Raw genomic sequence first — 21423 nt, 5'->3', positions numbered from 1 at the left:
CAGTATAATCCCCAAAAGGAATATAACTGTCCTTCCAAAATCCACATTCAGCCTGGCAGCAGCTGTACTAAGAAATTCAGATCCAAATCACATGGCAGTAGTTTTAAAATTGCAATTTAACCTTGAGTTCACACTCAGTTTATCTTTTACATGATCCCCCAGATTAGTACCAAATGAGTTTTTTACACCAAAAAAAAACCTGAAGTAACAATAGGGTAAATTGGTCTCCTCTGAAACTAGAAAATCTGTAAATACAGCATAATAAGAGCAGGAGGGGAAAGAGGAATGTGTATATATAAAAATCTGTCTATCTATCTGTATCTGTCCCAGTATGAAATCCACCTCTAATAATGCTCAACTGCATGACTACATAGAATTAATTTCACCTTTTTGTACATCACTTTGACCAAGCAAAATGGGGAAAATGGAGCTTCTTTACAACTAAATTGCTATATGTAAGGATTAATTCACCACTACATTTTAGGATGTTCAAAGGCTGGTTAAAGACAGGGTAAATGAAGAAAGCTCATGCCCAAAAGAGCTCACTGTGTTCATACCACAGGAGAAAGCAGGTAGGTGGGAGAAACAGAAGAGGCCTTGGAGAGAAGAACGAAACAACGATGAAATGACACTGCTGCAGAAACTGTTACAATGCATCATTAAAACTAAATGATGAACTGATTTGAGACATCCTCAGAGAATGTCATTAAGCTCCACCCAATTTAATGCATATAGTTGTTTCTAGAGCAACAAATAAGTTTCAATAAAAAATTAAAAGAAGCAAACAAACAGAACAAAACTAACAAAACCAGGCAAAGACATGACACATACAAAATGTGTGATGGGGCTATAAAAGTTTTATCACTGGTTGTTTGGCATAAGCTGCATAATTCACCAGTGCTTCTGTCACTCATATGTAGTGTGGTCATGGCTGTAAAATTTTACAGCCTCCTCACAGCTTTGCAAATTCTCTATTGATTTGTCTCTTGTAAACAGACCAAGTGGAAAATATGAAAGTACTAAGTCACAGAGGCATTGCCTCTCTCCTCACAACCTGTTGCCACATGGAAGAACAACCTTAAATCAAACAGGGATGTCATATGTGCAACCTTTGCTAGCCGTTTTATATTGGATCTGTGCTTACACTTTTTGGTCTTAGCCAAAACAGAACAGTCATCAACGGAGATCTCATCTGCATGGTGGATGATGTTAATGTGTCACATGTGAAGTTTGCTGCAAGCATCAGAAGAACGGAGCCAGGCTGGCCCAGGACATCTGTTTCTGTGCTTCCAGCAGTAAGAAGCAGAACATTAGCCATGGGGTATTGGCAATTCAGCTTGTTCAGTGTCATCAGCAATTCAGATCACAATAACCTGTTGGTGGGAAAGAGGTGACTGCAATGGCACACAAAGTGCGCCTTACACCATCAGGTAAGGTCCTCCGCAAGGTGTGCAAAAACTAATCACCCTGGCACAGTCTCAGCTTCCACAAGAATTCATGGAATCACAGAATGGCTTGGGTTGGAAGGGACCTCAAATACCATCTAGTTCAATCCACCCTGCCATGGGCAGGGATGCCACCCACTACATCAGGTTACTCAGGGGCTCATCTAACCTGGTGTTGAACGCCTCCAGAGATGGGGCATCCACAGTCTCTCTGGGGCAACCTGTGCCAGTGCCTCACCACCCTCTGAGTGAAGGATTTCCTCCTAACCTCTAATCCAAATCTTCCCTCTTTTAGTTTAAAACCATTCCCCCTCATCCTGTCATTATATGACTGAGCAAAGAGTTGCACCCCATCTTTTTTATAAGTCCCCTTTAAGTACTGAAAGGTTGCCATGAGGTCACCCTGGAGCCTTCTCTGCTCCAGGCTGAACACCCCCAGCTCTCTCAGCCTGTCTTCCTAGGAGAGGTGCTCCAGCCCTCTGATCATCTTTGTAGCCCTCCTCTGGAGCTGCTCTAACAGCCCCACATCCTTCTTGTGCTGGGGGCCCCAGACCTGGATGCAGCACTCCAAGTGGGGCCTCTCAAGGGCAGAGTAGAGGGAAACAATCGCCTGTCTCGCCCTGCTGGTCACTCCTCTGTTGATGCAGCCCAGGATGCAATTTGCCTTCTGGGCTGCAAGTGCTCACTGCTGGCTCATGTCGAGCTTTTTGTCCACCAGAACCCCCTAGTCCTTATTCATAGGGCTGCTCTCAATGAGTTCTCCCAGTCTGTGCTCACGTCTGGGATTACCCTGACCCAGGTGCAGCACCTTGCACTTGGACTTGTTGAACCTCATTAGGTTCACGTGGGCCCACTTCTCAAGTTTGTCCAGGTCCCTTTGCATGGTGTCCCTTCCTTCTGTTGTACAAACTTCACCACTCAGCTTGGTGTCTTTCTGCAAATTTTGATGAGGGTGCACTCAATCCCACCGTCTATGTCATTGATAAAGATATTAATGCCATTGATAAAGATATTAAATGACATACTATGTCATTGATAAAGATATTAAACAGCACCGGTCCCAGGACAGACCCCTGGGGTACACCACTCATCACCAGCCTCCACCTGGACACAGAGACATTGACCACCACTCTCTGGGTACAACCCTCAAACCAACTCCTTATCCTCTGAATGGTCCACCCATCATATCCATCTCTTTCCAATTCTGACACCAGGATGTTCTGTGGGATCGTGTCAAAGGCCTTGCAGAAGACCCAGTAGATGACATTGGTTGGTCTTCTCTTGCTGACTGATGCAGTCACTCCATCATAGAAGGCCACCAGGTTGGTCAGGCATGATTTGCCCTTGGTGAAGTCATGCTGGCTGTCTCAGATCACCTCTTTGTCTTCCATGTACTTTGACATTGCTTCCAGAAGGATCTTTTCCATGATCTTTCCAGGCACAGAGGTGAGGCTCACTGGTCTGTAGTTCTCTGGGTCCTTCTTTCTAACCTTGTTAAAAATGTGAGTGATGTTTCCCTTTTCCCAGTCACCAGGGACTTCACCTGACTGCCAGGACTTTTCAAATATGATGGAGAGAGACTTGGCAACTACATCAGCCAGCTCCCTCAGGACCCTGGGATACAGTCATCAGGCCCCATGGACTTGCACCTGTCCAGTGTCGTCGGGTGGTCTTGAACCTGCTCTTTGCTTACAGTGGGAGGGACTTTGCTCCCCAAATCATCCCCAAAGGTCAGTTGGTATGCAGCCTCCCTGGTCTGGGTACTAAAAATATTTACAACATGGGCACAGACTTTTCCCACTTAATTCCCTCAGTAGCCCACACTGTTAATGGATACTTTCAGCTTGCAAGTGTGCTGCAAGGCCTCTGAGTCTTCTGAAGGTCTTCCAGAGTGACCTATTGGAAACGCTGTCACCTCTGCCACCTTACCTCTGAGTTCATGCAGACAAATACTCACTATGGCCTAAATCTGGGCTTCAAATACGATTAGACTCAGACAAATAGATAATTGGGGGGGGGGGCGGGGGGGAGCAACAACTGAAAATGCAGGTTTTCCTTTTTGTTTGAAATGCTTTGTTTAACAAGACACACTTTGGTTTGTTCTCTGGTTTTGGAACACTATTGTTTATTTAGCACTTTGAAGATGGGGAGAGGGACAGCGTTCAATCTATAGAAATGACCCTGGTCTCTACTGATACTGTTCCGTGATCATGCACATGGGAAATGATAGTTGTGTGTCCCAGTTTTCTTAGACAGAAAAACCACAATGGACTTCAGGAAGGAAATGTAATTTTTTTAATGACCTGATTTAATAGATAAATGTTTTTTGAGAACCTCATTAAAAAAGTAGAAAGAGCAGCAGGTCAAAGGGGTCATCTGCAGAATAAATATAACAGGTCAGGTCCTTCAAATGCCATAAAATAGATATAACTTCCATAAGCTGAAGACCAATCCTGCATTTCTAGGAGCCCCAGGGCGCAGTTCTTCCTGCCTCTCATGTGAACCTTAGAAGTTCCCTGCTGTTTTCCCTCTAATTTCAAAACGCCAAGCCAGGTGGAATCTGGGCTTTCAGTATTTGCCTAGAAGGGAGAGTAGTCCTTGTAAACCTGCCTGGTGAGAGACAGCTTCTGGGTTGCGATCAGCTAGCCATCATCCAAAGATGAATCTGTTGCTCTGAAGCACAAGACAAACTCTTCCTGTTCTTTGGAAGGACACACGGAACTTCCCTTTCACCAGACAAGGATACCACCCACTAAAATTTGTGTCGTGTCAGGTCTGGCCACTGCTGGGTCTTGAGATACCTACAGCCCGTGAGCAGCCCAAGTAAGGCTCCTCTCCAGGGCTGTGTCTCATGAGCACTGGGGCCGTGCTGGAGCTCTCTAGGTGCTGAGACCTGGGAGGCCCAAGAGCAGACTTTGCTGGTAAAGGCTGAGACAAAGGAAGCACTGAGTCCCTTAGTGTTTTCAGTGTCCTTCCTCACAGTACTACCTAACCCATCCGGGAATAGCCCTGCCCCTGCTGCTGATGTACCTGTAGAAATGCCTTTGCTGCCCTTCATATCCCTCCTCAGTTTAACTCCATCCAAGGCTGGTTCTTCCCGTTTCCATCCCTGCAAACCCAGGAGGTGCTTCTGTATTCCCATTCAGTGTCCTGTCCACCTCTTCTCAGTGCTTGTTTTCCTCACTGAGCTCAGTGAGGGGTTCTCCATCCAGACAATGTGACCTTCTGCCACACCAACTCATTTTCTTGCACATAAGGGATGGACCACACATCCCCGGGCAGCCCAAAATAGACTGCGGTATGGGTGATTTTGCTGGGAATACTTCTCCACTGGGGGGAAGTGGTTAAAAGCCCTCACTGTGTTTGTGAGCAGTTACTGGTGGCGTCTGCTCTCACAGAGGAAAAAAGGCTCTCCCTCCAGACAGGGAGGGCTCAAGTTTCTCTAGAAGCACAGATTACTTCTCCCCCAAAATCATATCAATATGGCAGCCAGGTGGATGGAGCATAGCTCCTACTCTGAGACCCCCTCCAACCTTAAGTGAGGAAAAATTTCTGCTTCCTTCCTTACCAGAGGACTAGTAAAATCTGGTCTTAATTCATTTGCAGGAAAGGAAACAGTTGTACTCTGTTGATCAACAGAGTGTGCCTGTGAGTGTGCTGTGATTGCACACCTGTGAGTGTGCAATCAGCTGCTCAGTGGTGTGGTCCTTTGCCCTGGCTACGCTGATGGATCACAGCACTTGTAACAGGCAAAAATGAAAATAACTATAGCTAAATCCTCCTGATCTTATTCACTGTGCTCCTAAAAGTGTTTACAAATTATGTCAAAAGCCAGATGTCCAAGGTCAAGTAAGTGGCCCTGGCTTGTTGCTGTGCACAAAAGCTTTGACATAAACCCCTTGTAATAGAGCTAACGGGTAGAGCTGTGCCCTTGAGTGGACTTCTGCGAGAGCTGGTGCTGTGACTCCACCAGCAGCAGTGGCCTGCAGCATCACTCTGCTGAGATGCTTGAGTCTCAGCTCTGCTGGCTGGGGTCGGAGTTTCAGCTGTGGATGCAGCAGATCTCAAAAACACCAGACAGCATAGGCAGGCCCTTTTCAAAGGAGAAAGATCTGCAAGGAAGGGAGCAGCTGTAGCTGTTTTTATCTTGACTTGGTCTGATCTTGTCAGAGCCATGAGGGTGATTTAGACAGAAACATGTATCAGCAAACCTAAAAGACAGAAGATGTATGCTCAAGGACTGCAGGGGGACTGTCAGGGGTGAATTTTCTCTACTCCATATGTATATGATCTATGTGAGTATTCTACTAAGTGTTCTATGAAGTGTATGTTACTTACATTTTCATATGGATGAATGATTAACACGAAGCATCGCAACTGCCTTAAGCTTTAAACAAAGCTCTAGCACACACAATGGAAAATATAGTGGTCATCATTAAAAAGTGAGTATTTGCCAGAAAAAATTACCACACTGTGGTGTATGAAAAGACCACAGCTACTTCCTGCTCTAAGTATAAATGGAAAATGTGGTGTCTCAGATACCAGTAGGCTGGTAACTGTTAGCAAATGTTGACTTTTCTGTGGTATCCCAAGCTGAAACTAAGCCTTTTTTGAGGTCCAGCCATTGCTATTTTCCATCCCACAACAGACTCCATTTCACTGGTGCATGATACGATCCTTCTGCGATGCATAATAAGTCGTGCGACCCTTTGATACAGCACAGAGCCAGTCAATGCTTCTGTGCACCACTGCCCTCTGATGAGTGTAATCAGAACTGCTCTGGGTATCATTTAATCCCCTTGCTGCCCCTCACTTGGGGAAATTCCCCCACTGAAGGATGCTACACTTTGGAAGCCAGCAGAGTTGTGCTCTTTCCCATCTGTTCCACCAGCTTTCCAGCAGCCACTATGTGAGACGACTAGAGCCGCTTGGAAAAATCGGGCTGGAAAGCTTTCTGATGAACAACGGAAATTGTTTCCCAATGAAATCTTTGCAACAAAATGTTCTATTTCCTCATTAACTATAGAGGTGGTTGGAAATTTCCATTTTAAAATGTTTCCAATGGAAACCAGATTTTCCCCCTTCCTTTACTACGTCGCCCCCCACTCCTCCAAGTAAAAATTCTGTGTGTGGGGAACAAACATCATTTTTCAGTAAGGTCTTCTGAAGATCATAACATTTTTCAGTGGCTGTGGATTAAATGCAATTCTTAAGATAGCACCCTGTATCCTGTAGCTTGATTGTTTCAGTTCTTTCCAGCTCCAGTATAAGATACTGCTCTTTGATTCATTGACAAAGAGAAAACAACCCATCTTACTTCCCTGTTTTGGCCCTCACGGTCTACTCCCAGTTTTGGTTACGTGCAAGTTTCTTTAAAGTTTTACACACAATGCAAGTACATCAGTTTCATGCCTCTGATACCATGCAAATGCCTTATTTGTATTACTACGAATTTGTTCTTAAACGTACTGATTTTTCACCAGTTAAACTGTAATCCTCAACAACTTTCCAGATGAAGATCTCCGAAACCACCCCACTAGCTTTCTAGAATTCCTTCAAAATGCAGATTGATAAAAATACAAATAGATCCAGATTTATGCACTCATACTTCTCTTTCCCAAATGCATTTTATGCCTAGCCTTTCCAGCAAGCAACAGGGCCAGACACCATGACATCTCTCTTTCTCTAAACACCCTGGTGAGCCATGTTAAAATTAATCACTTTTTAAGAGGTGCACTCACACAGTCTTGAGGGTAGGCTTGTAACTGGATTTTTTTGGCTCATTAGAAGTCAGCACAATGGCAAATGCAGAACTGAGTCTATGTTTTTGTGAGGAGGGGGAAAAGGGAGACACAGTTTTATACTTACTCAGAGGATATGAGAGGTGCCAAGAGCAACATAATGGGAATACAACCTATTATACCACATATGGTCTCACTTATCTGTTACTCGTATAAGAATTCCACATCTTTCCCAAACAGCAAATAAGAGAAGAGTATATATAATACTTGAGGAACAGAAGATTTCACTCTGGTTAAGCAAGCCAGTGTTGAACAGGGAAATAAGAACTGACGCAACCTTCTAACAACAGTTAAAACAGATTTTAAATTTGAAACTTTCCTAATGCCCTGAAATTTTTGACCGACGCAGGTAGTATCCCAGAAAAATAGAGACCTGCTCAGAAAAAAAAAAAAAATTGGATGGCCTAAGCATCCTCTTGAAAGACTGTCAGTTAATTACCTTCCAGATTATCACATTCATTTTCAATTCTGCAGGACAAGAAAACTCTATTGTGGATTACACAAATTTGCTAAAATGACCATAAAGAGAAATCTGTCTTGAGGACAGTTGTGCAAAATCCTGATCCTGCCCCTCAGCTGTATGGAAACCTCAGTCCTTTGACATGTAATCAATTTATCATGCCTTTACACAGTGCTGCCCACCAGCCAGCTCATGCTAACGAGCTGTCCATGTGTTGGCTTTAACCTGGAAGATATGAAAAAGCAACAGGAGAAAAACCCAGGCAAGTTTGCATATTTAGCAACCTAAACCTAATCTCAGTTCCTGTTTCCTTTACATAGGCTGTAGCTCTGATTTAAGAGCAAGCTGCAATTCAGGATGAATGAGGGTGGTGGCTTTCAGCTCTGTATGATCTTGGAAAGGTCATGCTTCCCTTTGAGACATGAAACTACAAAGCATTATTTTTGTCTTATTTGACTAACTTGCATTCTTATTGCTCTTTAAATATGGGAACTTGTTTAATTTCTGCACTCACTTAGCACTATCACTTTGTCTAATAGCACTTAAATACAACGAAAATGTATCTGTTTATGTCTGTGATTTTTCCACTTATATGACTTCTTTTGTTTCTACTTCATTTTTTGTAAGTAATACATAAGAAAGTAAATCTCATTCATTTACAAAACAATTGGAAATAACGGTTGCTTGCAGCATGCTACTGAAAAAAAGGCATTTTTAAGTGTCCTGCTGTGACCCCTTCTCTTTTAATAGAAGTTGCTTTTGGATGGCTGCCTAATGCAAACATATTCCTGCATTGAATAAACAAATGAATAGACAGTTGCTTCCACATCTTCAAATCTTTTGATACTTTCAGTTATAATCCTCAAGAAGTAAATGAGCAGAATATGATCCAAGAAATACAGGCTCTGCTGATCTTTGGAGCTCCGGTTAATAGAAGTTTATTTCAGTCCCCAGCTATGGTTGTGAGTTTGTCTCCTTGGCATTCATATTTGTTGTAATACTCATTGACCAACTCATTGACAATATAGCAATGGAAACTTCTACTCATTTCACATTTTCTTTAAAAAATAAATACTAGAGGATGAATCAAACAATTAATGTACTTAAAAATATATACATATACGTTTATTTAGTATTATTTTTAGTGCAGTATGTGCAGTGGAGTTAATCAGCTTCTTTCTAGACTGTGAAGCAGATACAACCTACAGGCCACATCACAGCTGAGATGAAGCACAAGATACTTCCTTCTTCTGAAGGAAATACGCCCCAGCACAGAGGAAGAAAGAAAGCCTTAAAGAGTCCGGACTTTAAAGCTCTGCTTTAAAGAGTCCAGATTGATTGACTGTCACAGGAAGTTTGGATAATCTAAACAAAGGCAGAATAATCCTATGGGATTATATTTTGGGCTCACTGAAGTCAACTGTCAAACTTCCACTGCTTCAGCTGAGCTAGGATCTCACCTCTGAACTGTTAGGAGGTGATGGGAGGACACTGAGCAACACCAAGCTCGTGGGTCAAGACCATGTTTCCAGCTCTTCCCAGTGACGAGTTTTGTTACCCTTGGCAGTCTCTTAATGCTTCCCCTTCATCATTTGTAACTGCGGACAACAGCAATTAGGTACTGTAAAATGTTTTTAATTCAATGGATGGACAAAGCCATATAATGCATGACATTGTAACTCATTCTGAGTTTTGTAGCCCTTTGCCATGAACGTAACAAAGAATCTAACCTGAAACTCACGTAAATTTGAATCTTCCATAACATTTCATCTAGCAAGTAGTCTGACTGGTGATTTCTTCTGGAGTTGACAGAGGCTGAAACACTGTAGTGTTGAAATGCTATAGAAAGGCTGCATCTTGTCAAAAATTTGCAAGACTTCTGATAATATTCCTAGACAAAAAAAGTGACAGTTTCAGACATTATGAATGGATTTTGCAGTCCTTTCAAGATTCCTTTACAACTTTGAAAAAAGCCAGTCAGCAAAAACAATGTTAAAGCCTCTCTTGTCATCAACAGGAAATATGGTGGCCATACAACGCCATGGACTTCCTCAGCATTGCATTTGGATTGTGCATGCTTTCAACTCGCAGGCAGCTAGGGACTATCAGAAGGCAAGATCACTACTGGGAGAAGGGAAATGAGGCAGGTCTTCTCAAGGTGGTGCGGAGAATGAAATTCAACAAACTTGGATGACCACAAGTCACAGAAAGCTTGACACTCAGAATACCATGGACACTTTTTCACCTAAGTCTTTTTCTCTGCCACATAAACCATTTTACATAGAATTGTGTTTGCTGCAGGACTCTATTTCCTGTGGGGAAACAGTTAAAACACTTTTTAAAATATCTTGCTTCTGTTCAGTAACCAGATGTTTCACATGGAAGAAAAAATATGTCTGCTAACACACAACTAGTGCCAGGGAGCTAGATGGCAATGAACTAAAGAAATGGTTGTACAATTACTTCTTAACTTAAACTGGTGCTTAAGTAAATTTGTTTGGACCTTTTTTCCTAGACAAAATAGACATAATTAATAGAACTGCTGGGCACCAGCCTGGCAGAAGAGATCACAGCTTGAATTTGGCTGGCTTGTTTCTACACAGCTTGGTCTTTCATGATGAAAGATGTGCAAACAAGAAGAGGCATTTCTAGTGCAAAGTCCAGAAAACTGCCGGGGCTTGACAATACTGCATCTCAGAACATCCCAATCTGTTGTCCTGTGTAGATCAATTAAGGTCAGCAGATGCTAAAAAACTTCAGTATAATATTCCAGATCCCATGGAGGCTTTTGTTATGCCCCCAACGCTGATCTTATCATGCTCTTACTAAAATCAGATATAACCTTTGGTTGGCTTCACTACTGGAATCAAAACCTGAAATCTGTACCTGAAATCTGCTGATAATCACTGACTTAAGTAACTGGAGTTCTTTAGCCTCTGCTCTGGCATGAAACAAAGCATGCCTTTAATGTATATTTCCCAGTTATTCATCATCTCTTATCTTCTTGCCTGGAAGACTCTCAGCAGTCTCCCCATTACGCTTTCATTCCGAACAGGGTTTAGTTTTTTGTTTGCTTTTTTTGTTTTGTTTTTGTTTTGTTTTGGTGGTGGTTGGTTCCCCTTCCCCCCTTTTCTTTTCCCTTTAGTTAAATTATTTAATTTTACCTTAATAATAATTTTACCTTAATAATTACTTTTCCTTTAATTAATCTATCCTTGTCTCAAACTGTGAGTTGTTTCTTTCTTTTCTTCTTCCCCTCCTCTTCTGAGGAGGGGGAGTGAGAGAGCAGTTGTTGTAGAGTTCAGCTACCTAGCAAGGTAAAACCACCACAACATTTTCCACAGAGCCAGAAGCAGGGTCAGTTCATAGCAGGGGATAGAACGATATCCTGTCATATTCAGAGAGGAACTATTCTGTATGAATGGAACCTCAATCTCCTTCTGTATCCTGTAACTATCCTTCAAGATGTTTCCATGCAATAGAGAACTACGACATTTTTGTAGCAAATTTTGGAAGCTTCCAAAAGCAACTAGGACAGTCATAATGAAGAACAAGGCAAAGCGTGACACCAAAGTATAGCTACTTCTGCTCTGCTGTCCTTAACTAACTCTATTCTTCATTGGCATATAATCATGTGTCTGCAGCCCAAGGGTTGTTCTTGAACTCCTAGGATTGCTGCCATTTTCCATTCTGCCAGCCAAATGAGCATTGTATAAGCTCTGTCTCAGCAAGTGAACTCAATAAGTCCTTTTATTCTTCTCTGACCCTGTTAAAATGGTTGTTAAAGCTACCAACCATTCGTTCCCTGTATTTCACGCTTTGATTTCTCATGGCTCCTGTGGCTTTCCCTTCTTTCTTCCCCATGAAACCAAAGCAAGAGAATTCCCTTCTGCAACCCCACTGATCATTTCCTTCTGAAGATCTTCCCCTTTTGATCACTTATTTTATTCACATCCATGGAGCCTGCTCTAGACCAAGAGATCCGGGGGCAGTGTATTCCCTCCCCCTCCGCTGCAGAGATCACTGCCTGCCTAATAGGCAGGGATGATGTCATGCTGCTGCTCTTTACAATCCAGGTTACAGTCCAGTGATGTGCTCATAATGTACCCAAATCTACTAAAATATATTTTAACAAATTACACAAACCTACCAGCATGACCTCCAAGCCACACTAAGGGCCCCGTGGAAATGAGCTCACTCGTCAAGTTGTAACAGCTCAGCCAACGCACAGGGTCCTGCTTTAGCTCCATGGACCTGCCCTGGCTCACCCTCTGCATCACCTTCAGCAACTCAACGAAGACTTTTGTGTCTTGGCTTACTCATCAGGAAACTGAAGACAGTATGCACCTGCCTCACAAGGAGGGCAGTACATCTGCACAACTCAGATGAAACTGCAGTGTTAGGAAGTGCAAAGTAACTTATTGGGGCTGAAAAACACAAATAAATGTTCAGGAGAAACAGGAGCCAAATCTTCTGATTCACAACTCGGAGGTAATTTCACAACCAAAAAGTAATTTGATTCAGCTGATTTAAGCCTTATTTCTTGTTTAATTCACCTGAGTATTTTAACTGCAAGCCTTTGGTTTTTGTTTTAATTCTCTCTTATCATCTGTTGTGGGAATCAAAGGAAATTTATCTCAACACAGAGTAATAAAAATACACTATTAAAAGACAACAGGCTGGCATGAAAATGTATTGTTTCATTCCAGCGAAAGAGAACAAAGTACAAAGTCACTTAATCACATTATAAAATCACAAAATTCAGATCACACTATTCATTCAGAGCAACTGTTGCTGACGTGCTTTTTTTCAACTGCTCAGAAATAAAGCTTTATTTGAAAACACTGTCATCATAATTCTTAATGGAAGACATTCCTTTCCTTATTCCAGCAGGACAAGTGAAAGCAAGGGTGCACCAACACACACCACTGCTCCCAAAGGTGCGTGATACTGCTTACATGAATTTCCTTTCATAACCCTAATACCACAGGTTATCTGAGGTGTCTGCTCCACTCCTTACCTCTAGGACTTTCCATATGCAATTGCCATGAGGAAAGCTGCAATCCACAACTTTGTCCAGTACACTGCTAAACTAATAACCACAAAATTCAAGTGATGTAGATCGAAAAGGATGAATGACTCCTGTTATTCTGAGAAGAAACTTGGTAGAGGGAAGGCCGTGCGACTCGCGCATGACCACCAGAAGAACTGGTGTCAAAGCTGCCAAAAGGGTTCTGTACCTCCTTCTTCAGCGTCCTGTGTCCTGAGCTTGCCTCATTAAAAAAGCAACCATGCATTCATCACCAAACCAGAACCCAGAGGCAGAGAAGGGCAGACAGAAGAAGATGGAAGAACTTCATGCAAGCAGTTACCAAAGAGAGATTTTAACTGGGAAGTAACTCATTAAAGTCAGGACTGTATCAGAGAAATCTAGAGATTTTTAGCATTTTTATTTATCTAAAACTCTCTCTACATAAGTTCAGGGCTCTCAAGTTGAACTGCTAGTGGTATGGAGGAAGCTTGTTCCCCATTCTTTTTGTGTTTTTGTTTGTCTGATGTTTTTTAATGTTTGTCATTTGTGTCATTGGGGAAAGAAAGACATAAAATACTCTGTGTTGAATCCTCTGCTAAATTGTACTGTTCGACTCCATGGAAGTTGATAACGCCTTAGAAGAGAGCCAAGCCCTCAGAGACTGACAGAAAACCATTTTAGCACACCAGAAAAAGTGGCTATATGCAGAACCATTTTGAGGTGGATCTTTTGTGTCCAAATGGAGTGAAAAAGTTTCAGTAATGCTCCTTCCTGGGTGCTGAGCTAGGGAATAGAAGGAAATCAATGGAACCAGTCTGAAAACACCACATGTAGGACTACCACAAGCTATTGCAGCTAGCACGGATGTGGTACTGATGGCACTGAAACCCTCACAGAAGAAAAAGGTGGAAGGAAGAAAGTAAGTCCAACCTCACAATCCCCAGATCCCATTGACACCTCCCAAAATCATGTATCCTGAGCAACTTGAAGATTATTTTACATGGCACAAACAATGTGGGAATGTACAGCAAGCATCTCAGATTAAAAGTGACTTCATTCACACAAAGCACCTGATTTCATCCAAGCTCCTTGACTCCAGGTAAGGAGCTCAGAGCATAGCGTGTTGTGGTGAAGGAGTTCACAGACTGTTCACACACCCTCCCAGGTGATTTACTACTGTAGAGATTGAGAATGAGATAGGGAGAGAGATGGAAAATTACCAAAAGCTAGTCCAATATTTACCTTGGAAACAAGCTCAACACATGAACTGTGAAACTGGGTGATGTCTGACATCTTCCTCCATTCAGTTGCTAGAGAGAGGGACCAATAAATTAAATACAGCCTGTCTGCTACAGGCTCAGAGGAGTTTACATGGGACTGAGCCCTGATGCATGCTCACTGAGGGCATGTCATCTCAGAGAGAAGGGCATATCAGCTCATCACTCTCTCTGATGCTGGTTACAACAAATACGAATGAACTTCTGTCTCTGTTTCAGGCCAGTTTTCCAGTGGCGCTTATTCAACAATGCAGCCTCTACACATTAATTGGCCCTCCTGTTCTCCAGGTTGTGTGACACCTACTTTGTAAATAGTGTATGTGGGTACATTGTGGGTGGTGTGGGACTGATACTTCCCCATTATTATCCCAAAGAGCATTTCCTCTATATCCCCCTCTTCTTAATGGGCCATCATTCAAACATCATTACTCAGGTACAGAGGAGAGCATTTGAAAAACAGATATCAAACCACTAGGAAACTACTGCTTTTCTCCATGACCAACACCAGAGACTTTGCCATTGCAGTGCACTGCTGCATAGGACAGATAGTTGGTACGTTCATAATGGGTATTTCTAAGGTGGCTAGGGGAGAAGCTCACAAGAATATGCCTAAGACCCTCCTATTTAGGACATGAAAGTGAAGCTGAGTTGTTTTCAGGTCTTCCTGCTTTTATTAATTCCCAAGAGACAGAGAAAGAAGTAGCAGGAGAAAAAGACAAAACTCAGACAGTAACTGGGAACTATCTAGCATTGACCAAGGAACAAAACAATGAACTTACACATGCGACAAGCACGGAGTTACACCCAAAATAAAGTATAATTTGCTTCTGAGCAAGGGGGAAAAAAAGAAAAAAAAGAAAAAAAAAGAGAAAAAAAAAGCTGTTGCAGCAGTAAAAGCTGCAGAGTGTTAACCAGCCAATCGAGGGCAAAGGAAGGCAAGAGCTGTGCATTCACAAACACGTCTCTAAGCTTTCCACTCCTAGAGGAGTAGGTTCAGTCATGTGTCTGTGTTAGTGAGCAGGGTCCAACACTGCAGCAATGCAACTGGGTGACAAATATCCTTTTGCCTCACACAGCTGTAAAAGGTAGACTATCCAACCACTGTCCATTTAGATTGTCAGGAGAAAAAACACCTATCTTCCCTAGACCCAGTCTCTAGACCCAGTGCTGTTCACAACAAATACTAATATAGGCAATCCCAGACACCACAACATGCTTTCAGAGCTCGCCCATGCGTTTTAGCCAGCATTTTTCATTAATTGTTGTGAAATATATATATGTATATAAAATACTTATGTTTCTTCTAAATTTGCTGCCTTTCTCCTAATTTCCTGGTTTTATCAATACCCCTCAGCTTGCTGCTGTGCAGTTTGCTGCGTCACAACATGGTAGTATGCAAGCACAGCAAAACCTTAGTTTAGACACAAAGGAATATCATTCTGAGTCAAACTTCAGATTTTAGGCAGATGCTTTAGCCCCAGAGATTCCTTTCATCGTTATTTAATCATTATAGTGCAGTAGCAGGAAAAAAAAAAAAAAAAAAGAGAACCTCAGTTGTATTAGACACAATACAAACAGTGAGTTAGAAAAAAAAAAGAAAAAGAAAAGAACTTATCTCCCTCAAGAGTTTGCTATTTGATAAAAAAAAAAAAAGCAAGTGTGACATAAGCAGCAAGGAGGATGAGGGTAATTGTGGTAGAGAATCTCTAGCTGTATTCAAATTGATTTTAAAAATGCAGGACATATATATATCCATCTCAGACAACCCTCTTACTGACCACCCAAGTGAAACCCTAGTTTCATGCAGAAATCAGGCATTATACGAGTCACTCTCCTTTTTGGGAGTGCTTATTAAGACTATCCCTACTGAAGCCCAGAGAGTAACATAAATGTGTAGGCATTCATGTAAAAAGAAATTTAAAAAATAAACAAACAAAATAAAAACCTATGGCTTGTTATTTCTGCCTTTCACCTTTACAGGCCTCAGACAGGTCTATTCTTTCTCTTGCAGGACAAATATAAAATTTTCCTGGAAAAGTGCTATGAAAGAATCTCAGTGATGCAGTGGTCATGTAGAATCATAGAATCCCAGAATTATAGAATTATTGGAGTTGGAAGGGGCCTTTAAAGATCATCTTGTCCAACCACTCTGCCATGAACAGGGACATCTCTCAATAGACCAGGTTGCCCAAGGCCCCATCCAGCCTGGCCTTGAACACCTCCAGGGATGAGGAATCCACAACTTCTCCAGGCAACCTGTGCCAGTGCCTCACCACCCTCATAATGAAGAATTTCTTCCTAATATCTAATCTAAATATACCCTCTTTTAATTTCAAACTGTTACCTCTTGTCCTATCACTACGTGCCCTTCTAAAAAGTCTCTCTCCATCATTCTTATAATCCCCCTTGAGCAAATACATGCTCTTTTCTAACTCAGGTAAGATTAATGCTGCAAAGGCAACAAACTATCCAGAAATAATTGAAATTGCTCACACAGGAAAAACCTCTTCGCTACTTGATTCAGAGCTACTGTGAATGGGAGGGATGCTCCTTGCCCATTTCACTTGCTGGGATCAGAAACAGGCTATCTATAGAATCCTGTGGCATGTCCTATTACCCAGTGATCAAAGACAACAGCCTTTTATTTCTGTTTGTTTTCATCTCACTCTATTTAAGCTTTGAAACTTTATGACCTTATTAAATGCAAATGCCAAGAACAGGAAATACAGAAAATAAAAACAGAAAATGTTTTTCTGTTGGAGAGTGTCCAGAGGAAGGCTACAAAGATGGTGAAGGGCCTAGAGGGGAAGATGTATGAGGAGCAGCTGAGGTCACTTGGCCTGTTCAACCTGGAAAAGAGGAGGCTGAGGGGAGACCTCATTGCAGTCTACAGCTTCCTCATGAGGGGGAGTGGAGGGGCAGGCACCGATCTGTTCTCTTTAGTCACCAGTGATAGGACCATAGGACCCAGGGGAATATTGTCAAGCTGAGGTAGGAGAGGTTTAGGCTATACATCAGAAAGAGGTTCTTCACTGAGAGGGTGGTTGCACAGTGGAACAGGCTCCTCAGGGAAGTAGTCACTGCACCAAGCCCATCAGAGCTTAAGAAGCGTTTGAACTGTGCACTTAGTCACATGGTCTGAATTCTTCGGTAGACCTGTGTGGTGCCAGGAGTTGGACTCAGTGATCCTTACAGGACCATCCCAACTCAGGCTGCTCTATGATTCTATACCCACCTTTGGTTTCAGTGAGAATTCAGGCCCTCACACCTGAAGTTTCTTCCAGATGGTGTTTCTTCTGAATAGGATAATTTCATTTCCCTTTTGAAGACTTACAACGATGTAGTAACAAAAGCAAAGGCATAAAACAGTACCTGAGGCATAGGCTACTTTTGAACCTGCAGCAGACTATATGTATGATATTATCATTTCAGACGAATATGATCTACACAATGTGAAGTGTTCCAGCATGCTTACAATCTGCCAAAGGCCAGAAAATGGGACCTTCCTTTTAAGAAGGTGTGGAAAAGAAAACAAAAACAACAGAGAAGGATTTTTTCCTTCACCTAAATTTTATTATTATTTTGCAACTCCTTCAGGTGTCCACAAGGAATTTTACCTCAACCCCCCCCCCCCCCCCCCCCAAAAAAAAAAGACATTGTAGCATAGAGGTATAATTTCAGTTCACACCAGAAGACATACTTCTCACTGAAGTGCAGTTAAGCGCCACAAAGTGCCAAAAAACTGCCACAAGGTAAGGCATTTACAAGTTAGTTGTACATGTTGGCATTATTTATTTGTCTGGAAGGACACTTACCCTGATAGCCGAGACACTGGTTTGTACAGGTGGGGAGGAAGATCACTTCTCTTTAAGTTTGTGGACCTCTTCAGAAAGTTTCTCCACAGCCAAGATGCAGGCCTGCAGGGAAGAGGACAGACTTTCTTCGTACTGCTTTTGACTTGCATATTGTGAAAACAGCATTACTTTTATGAACAGCACATTCTCACCACTTCCACTTAGTGAAAGTAATGAACATGCAACCAGTATCTATCCAAATCTGTTTCTACTTACCACAAGGCAAAATTTGAGTTCACATTAAGGCACCTTTTTCATACAGCCTGTTGTTCAATCTTAGCAAATACTTAAGAACATTCTTCAAAGTCAGGCTTACCTGTATGCACTTGAGCTTCTGAGTTGTTGTTTTTTTTTTATTTTATTTTTTTATTATTTTTTAGGGCTGAGAGGGGAGCTTGGAATCCATGTAAGTAATTTCACTGAAAACAGACAAGGTGAAGGAAGTACTCAAACTCCTCCACATTGAGCAACCATAGAACCCAGGAACACTTACCTGCCGGCTTCTGAACTTGAGGCACTTCCAAACTGCTTCGCAGTGAAGTAGTACCACCAGGGTTTTACCGTTCTGAGAAGACACCACCAACATAGCTAGCTCATAGAGTCACTAAAACTCTTTCACAGAGATGGTCGAAAACACGAAGAAAAAGCAACCTACTAGGGAACGCTGAGTCCCTTTCACCACAAGGGAAAGGCACCCTAGACAACCCAAGCCTCAAACTCCCCTAGGGAGGCAGTTCCCCCTAGCTCCTCATGCTTCCTATATAGCAAAGGTCAAATGATCCACACCTGGCAGATTTTACTTAACAAGGGTGGAGCCAAGAGACCTCATGGAATAGGCTCATCTACCTGGCTTCAGTCTTTTAAGGTCAATTGCTTCTTTCACTAATAGAAATAACCTGACAAGGGGCTTAGTGGTTAGAGTTGACCTAATGAATTAACTACAAAAGGTGCACAAGGGTCATATTTCTGTTAGTCATTCTGTGAGGAAAATTAGTACAGAGCCTGTTAAAATAAAAAATAAATAAATAAAATAAAAAAGAAAATTACCTTAAAGGCAAAATTGCCATCATAGATTTTCATCTGTCTAGTCATGACAGATAAAGAATGTAGCAATCAGAATCCCTTTTCTTGACATTAATGTTATTTAAATCTGCTTTTCTGAGATCTCTTCTTTATGTAGGACTTTTCAAAATCTAGCCCTGTGACCTCTGACTACACTATTTACTTCAGCTGCATATAAGCTATCACGTATAAATGCCAGGATCCGGATCCTCACTCACTATTCAGATCAAGGACTGGGCTGAAGGTTTGGGCTTTTATTTGGTTACATGTCTACATTGCTGTTTCCTGGCAGGTCATGGGAAGAAGATTGGCTGGCCTGGGGCAGCTTATGTACATGTGGCTTTTAGGTTGCAGCCAAAGTGTTCCTCTAGATCTGGAAGTTTGAAGAGGGTTGCAGTCTCCAAGCTCAGACACAACCACATATTAGTCTGGCACAACTGATTTTTGTGTTCCTTGCACTAGCTGTTCCTTCACCTCCTCTTCAGAGACAAGGACATGCATCTCTTTCGTGCTCCTTTGTTAGTAAACAAGCCAGGATAGATTAAAGCCCCTTTCTTCAAGTCAGTAAGATACTGGGCTACAAAGATGGTGAAGGGCCTAGAGGGGAAGATGTATGAGGAGCAGCTGAGGTCACTTGGCCTGTTCAGCCTTGAAAAGAGGAGGCTGAGGGGAGACCTTACCGTGGTCTACGGCTTCCTCATGAGGGGGAGTGGAGGGACAGGCGCTGACCTATTCTCTTTAGTAGCAAGCAATAGGACCTGTGGGAATGGGGTAAAGCTGCGACAGGGGAGGTTTAGGCTATACATCAGGAAGAGGTTCTTCACTGAGAGGGTGGTTGCACACTGGAACAGGCTCCTTAGGGAAGTAGTCACTGCACCAAACTTGTTGGAGTTTAAGAAGTGTTTGGACTGTGCACTTAGTCATACGGTCTAAAATTTTGGGTAGACCTGTGTGGTGCCAGGAGTTGGACTCGATGATCCTTATGGGTCTCTTCCAACTCAGGATATTCTATGATTCTATGATAAAAGCAGCATGCTGAATAAATATTTCTATAGTTTTTGACCCAAACTAATCATTTCAACATTCCTAGTATTTATTTGCCATTAACTACTGAGTCATTTCAGTGCCTCCTGCAAGAGTTGTTGTGGATGCCCCAAGAACATAACCATCACATGATGTACAACAGCAGCTAAGGTGAACCCAGATAAATGGCAGCCAGACTTGAATCAAAATTTCATTTCACCCTCCTGGTGGAGAATCAAAACATCTGCTTCCCTGCTAGGATTTTGCAGAAGCCATCACTTCCACAAGAGACAAGAGTTTTCTGCATTCACCTTTTTTTACTGCAATGCTTACTGTTCATACAAACTTTTTGCATGGATGTACAGACCAACTCTGATGACAACAGACTCTGATCCAAACTGTAATTTTCTTCAGTCAGTAGAGCAATGGATAGTTCAAAATCTAGAAAATTTACTTGAATCCCATCAACATGGTATTCAAGTGCTTGTTCTGTCTAAGTTCAGCGACATCAAGGTGAGCCCCCTGTTCCATGATCTGTAGCATACTTTGATTGGCATGCTAGAGAATACTAAAGAGCAGGGCATTGTAAGATCCCCTGATGAAGGCACACTCCCATGCATAAATAATTTTACTGCAGCAGAGACTTGTGTTGCTGTGCACATCACTATGTTGGTTGGTGATAAAAATTCTCCCTTTCCCCGACCTCTGTCTGACATGCTTTTTCACAGAGACTTCACGTGCACATGGCTGACTAAAGGCAGAATATTCGGGAAATAACTCCATCCAAATAAGATACTTCCTCACGTCATCTTTCTTTCTTTTCTTTAGGTAAATTTGAAGCTTGGGCTATCTGCTCTGTTTATTGAAGGGGAATAACGTTAAGGACAGTGTATTGCTCATTTTCATGCTGAGCATAAATTCCTTACCTGGCAAACCCAATAACTCACTTAATATGAAACAATATACCAGATAAAGAGGATCCAAGGGAGATGTTGAAAAAAGATATGGGGAAAATGCCCAGGTATTGTAGTAGGAATAATGTACAAGATTTAGATTAAAGTGTAATTTATTGTCTGAATGATATGGAGAAGGGGATGCTAAATTGGTTCCTGGGATGAGAAAGCAGCTGCCACAAGCACTATGTTCTCTACAGGCAAATGAATCGGCCCACACCATAATGCCTCTCTGCTCAGGTAACCTTTTGTGGCTGGCTTTTTGGAGGCTGGGTTCTGCCACACAGTTAGAAATGCTTTCATAAACTGCACTGTCAGTCAAAAGCCACCTTAGATATACGGTTGCCTGTCCTACACACCATATGCCTTGTGTAAGTGTGGGCCTGTTGAAAAGTGTGGTGAGATACAACTTACTCTCTCTGTCAGTAGCTCCACCAAAGCACACACACATGGCTCCCCCAGGGCCTCACCCCTCTGTGCAGCAAGAAAGAGGACAGGATTTATCAGGTCACATTT

The sequence above is a fragment of the Cygnus olor genome, chromosome 3 (assembly GCF_009769625.2).
Source record: "Cygnus olor isolate bCygOlo1 chromosome 3, bCygOlo1.pri.v2, whole genome shotgun sequence".
Classification (NCBI taxonomy): domain Eukaryota; kingdom Metazoa; phylum Chordata; class Aves; order Anseriformes; family Anatidae; genus Cygnus; species Cygnus olor.
This window is presented reverse-complemented; position numbering follows the sequence as displayed.